Here is a 5,175-nt window from a genome sequence, read left to right on the forward strand (position 1 = left end):
ATCGTTACATTTGTCCTCTAGCCATCCCTGCTTAGTCATTTTGCACTTCCTGTCTATATCATTTTTGAGACGTTTGTATTCCTTTTTGCCTGCTTCATTTACTGGATTTTTATATTTCCTCCTTTCATCAATGAAATTCAATATTTCTTCTGTTACCCAAGGGTTTCTACTAGCCCTCGTCTTTTTACCTATTTGATCCTCTGCTGCCTTCAGTATTTCATCCCTCAAAGCTACTTGTTCTTCTTCTACTGTATTCCTTTCCCCCATTCCCGTTAATTGTTCCCTTATGCTCTCCCTGAAACTCTGTACAAACTCTGGTTTAGTCAGTTTATCCAGGTCCCATCTCCTTAAATTCCCACCTTTTTGCAGTTTCATTCCAACTTGCAGGATAAGGCACGAAATTTCGATATGTTATTACAAATTTAAGGTTTTCATTTGACTCACCCTCGTACTTGAGAGTAGAAGATACTTTGCAACCAGGTGGACGCAGTGGCGGACGAGCCGGAGCGGAACGACTCCCACTTGTCGTCAGCGTCAGGGGGGCAGCCGCTGGCGGCGGAGTCGCGCGAGTGGTGGACGCAGGAGCGCGAGCAGCTGCTGCACGAGGCGGCGTGCCGCCTGCAGCGGCAGACCGCCACCCTGCGCCGCATGGCCGCGCGCATCGACCAGCTCGAGGACGAGCTCGCCGTCGCCAGGATCAAGGAGGAGGTGACGGTCGGCTTCCGCACAGTAGGGGGCCACCAGCTCCAACTCGCGCGCAGAGCTCTGTCGTCTCGGTGCACATAACACCTCCCGCTCCTCCCCCCCCTCCCGCCTCCCCCCCCCCCCCCCCCCACTCCCGCCACACTACCATGTCACGCTGTCTGAGCGGCGGAACGGGAAGAAGGGGAACTGCGAACGTGCCACATTTAGGCGGAAATGCAGTCACGCAAGGAACACACAACGCCTTGCATGCAATTAGGCTTCATTGTTCATATTTCTACATCTATATCTACATCCATACTCCGCAAGCCACCTGACGGTGTATGGCGAAGGGTACTTTGAGTACCTCTGTCAGTTCTCCCTTCTATTCCAGTATAGTATTATTCGTGGAAAGAAAGACTGTCGGTATGCCTCTGTGTGGGCTCTAATCTCTCTGATTTTATCCTGATGCTCTCTTCGCGAGATATACGTAGGAGGGAGCAATATTCTGCTTGACTCCTTGGTGAAGGTATGTTCACGAAACTTCAACAAAAGTCCGTACCGAGCTACTGAGCGTCTCTCCTGCAGAGTCTTCCACTGGAGTTTATCTATCATCTCCGTAACGCTTTCGCGATTACTAATTGATCCTGTAACGAAGCGCGCTGCTCTCCGTTGGATCTTCTCTACCTCTTCTATCAACCCTACCTGGCACGGGTCCCACACTGGTGAGCAATATTCAAGCAGTGGGCAAACAAGTGTACTGTAATCTACTTCCTTTGTTTTCGGATTGCATTTCCTTAGGATTCTTCCAATGAATCTCAGTCTGGCATCTGCTTTACTGACGATCAGCTTTATATGATCATTCCATTTTAAATCACTCCCAATGTCTACTCCCAGATAATTTATGGAATTAACTGCTTCCAGTTGCTGACCTGCTATATTGTAGCTAAATGATAAAGGATCTTTCTTTCTATGTATTCGCAGCACATTACACTTGTCTACATTGAGATTCAATTGCCATTCCCTGCACCATGCGTCAATTCATTGCAGATCCTCCTCCATTTCAGTACAAGTTTCCATTGTTACAACCTCTCGATATACTACAGCATCATCCGCAAAAAGCCTCAGTGAACTTCCGATGTTATCCACAAGGTCATTTATGTATATTGTGAATAGTGACGGTCCTACGACAGTCCCCTGCGGCACACCTGAAATCACTCTTACTTCGGAAGACTTCTCTCCATTGAGAATGACATGCTGCGTTCTGTTATCTAGGAACTCTTCAATCCAGGCACACAATTGGTCTGATAGTCCATATGCTCTTACTTTGTTCATTAAACGACTGTGGGGAACTGTATCGAATGGCTTGTGGAAGTCAAGAAACACGGCATCTACCCGTGTCTATGGCCCTCTGAGTCTAGTGGACGAATAGCGCGAGCTGGGTTTCACACGATCGTCTTTTTCGAAACCCATGCTGATTCCTACAGAGTTGATTTCTAGTCTCCAGCAAAGTCATTATACTCGTACATAACACGTGTTCCAAAATTCTAGAACTGATCTACGTTAGAGATACAGGTCTATAGTTCCGCACATCTGTTCGACGTCCCTTCTTGAAAACAACAAAGATCACAAACAGAACAAGTTTTCAATATTATTTAATTATTTTTGGTACACTTAAGATTCATAAAATTTTTATCTTGTACAAATTGTCAGCAAACAGATAGGTGCCTACAGTTTCACGAGTGTTCGTCACTCAGGTTGCTGCATAAATGTGGTTTACTTACGTTACTACAGGTTATGCGTCTTGAGCTGACTGCAGTCTAATTAAAAATAATTGCACCAGACGCGTTTCGCTTTTATTTACAAAGCATCTTCCATAGTTGTTCTGTAAGTTGGACACATATGTTTGTATATCTTCTGATCGTTTTGGGTTAAAAACAGCGTTTTCTTTATGAAGTTGGTCTGCAGGCTACTTACTGTGTTTCTCTACATAATCTGCTCCTTCCCTCCTTGCTAGCAGTGGTTGGTGTCGACAGGCCTCATTTCTCATTTGTACTTGGCAGCTTTTGGCATTCTGCAGTATTTCGTACACTCCACTATTTACAATTCACTTTCTTAAACAAACGTGTAGTGACTTACTTAGTTTTATAATCCAAAAACGACTTTCACAGAGATATGTTGATCCAAATGTTGTATCACGATTGCAACCTCATTATGGAGACATGCAAACCCTTTGTGACAAAAGCAACGTAGGACGCAAGGACAGTATTAAAATAAAAGAATTTGTCTTTTAAACTGGATCCCATGGCCATTTTTAAGACAAAATAATTTGTCTTTTAAATGGCAATTACATTGGAGATCAGTCAATTCCATCTGCACACATGCATGGGGGCACTTTCAACTGAAACGGCAAACAATCCCAGAAACAGCTCAATAACAGATGTAAAACTAGCGGAGTCCTGAAAAGTTTTGAGAACAATTCTTGTAATGATTACAGCGCCACAATGAATTCTTCAGAATTTGAGTTTTCCTTAACACCAGTGAGTTTAAGGAAATGAACGATGTTTTTGCCAGAATTTGTCCCTTCCACAATGTATTTTCCTTATTAAACCCGTCTCCATCAAACCAGAAATAATTTGTTTCTCACCTTGAAAAATCTTATTGTGGGTAGTGTGCAGTGAAGTCCACTTAAAATGGAACGCCTCATATCCATTCAGGATGTTCTAATTTTCGTTCCTGCTTTCCTTTTTCCTTAACAAACTCAGCAAAGCAGGTTTTTAATCGAAAATTGCTTACAAACGTACTTTGCAGCAATATATATATATATATATATATATATATATATATATATATATATATATATATATATATATATATATATAGTCGCCATATGTAAAACATTCTCGGTATTCTTGCCGCGTCAGTTCTGGATAAAATCTCGAGCTTTCGACGATTACCTCCATCGTTGTCGTCAGGACTCTCTACTGCACTTTAATGCTTCCTCTACTTGAGGGTGGCTGCGTGTGGAGTTTGTTGTCCTAGAGACATTTACTCCAACTGGGTGTGGGTGATTTGTTTTTTTTTTTTTTTAAGTTTTACTTGTCTTTGTGGTTGGTCTTATTTCTGGTGTGCATTTATATGTATTACTTGACTGCCCTGGTTGGGAGCGGACTTGGATGATGGTGAAGTGGTGTGGTTGTTAGATGATTTGGGTGATGGTGATATGATGTGGGTGTTAGATGATTTAATGGTTGGTATGTCTTTCTAGTCATAAAGGATCGATTTCGGTCTTTTATGCCTTCTCTAGTTGGGTCGTATTGTCCCAGCCTGTTGATCAGGTTGTTTGTGGACCTGGATGCTGTCTCATAGAAGGTTTCCGCGAGTTCTTGAAATCTTTCTATAAGTGGCATGCATGACTTCTGCCGCCTCGTGTAGATCGGCCGTCGGGAACTGTGAGGGGACATGTAGCGCTCGTCTCAGCGCCCTGTTTTGTACACGCTGGAGTTTTGCAATGTATGTTTTAGCAGCATAACCCCAGATGGGGCATGCATACTCCATGATGGGGCGGATAAGTGAACAGTACACTCTCACACCTATATTTACTGCCAGCGAGCTTCCTGTATTGAGAACAGGACACAAGAGGCCCATTCTGGCGCTGGCTTAGGTCCTCAATGTGTGCTTTCCATGTGAGGCGTTTGTCAAGTGTCACTCCTAGGTATTTAGCAGTTTGCCTCCACGGGAGCTCCTGGCCATTTAGCCTAAGGTGTAGTGGTGGTCTTCTTTGTGGCCCGCGCTTGCCTAATCGGCGGGTTAGGAGCATCGCCTGTGTTTTCTCACTATTGATGGTGATGCGCCATTTCTTTGCCCATTGTTCCGTGTCGTTTAGGACTGTCTGTAGTCGTCTGGTGACCAGATCCCTGTTGGCGTCGCGTGTGAAGTACGCTGTATCGTCCGCATACCGCGCTGTGTGTACCAGGGGCGCGGTGTGCGTATCTGCAGTGTATAGACTATACAGGACAGGCCCTAGCACCGAACCCTGGGGCACTCCAGTGCGCACGCGTCTTCTCGTCCAGAATGAAGAGTCAACCCTAACGGAGAAAGTTCTGTTCGATAGATAGCTTTTCAGTAGTTTGACTATCGTCCCGGGGAAGCCCTGTGTGTATAGTTTGTATAGTAACCCAGTGTGCCATACGGTGTCGAAGGCTTTGGCTACGTCAAGTAGCACTATCCCACAGTAGCCTCTTCGATTGAAAGCTTCGGTTGCTGCTTCGACCACTCTCATGATTTGTTGCGGGGCTGAATGTTTCTGCCTGAAACCGAACTGGAAATTTGGTAGAATTTGCTCTCTTGATATATGTTGCTCGATGGGTATGAGCAGGAGGCGCTCGTAAATTTTACTGAGAGTGGGTAGGAGGCTTATCGGCCTCTGGTGCTGTGGGAATACTGGGTCTTTACCTGGTTTGGCTATCGCGACCACTTCCGCGTGTTTCCAGC

The sequence above is a fragment of the Schistocerca piceifrons genome, chromosome 1 (genome assembly GCF_021461385.2).
Source record: "Schistocerca piceifrons isolate TAMUIC-IGC-003096 chromosome 1, iqSchPice1.1, whole genome shotgun sequence".
Taxonomy (NCBI): domain Eukaryota; kingdom Metazoa; phylum Arthropoda; class Insecta; order Orthoptera; family Acrididae; genus Schistocerca; species Schistocerca piceifrons.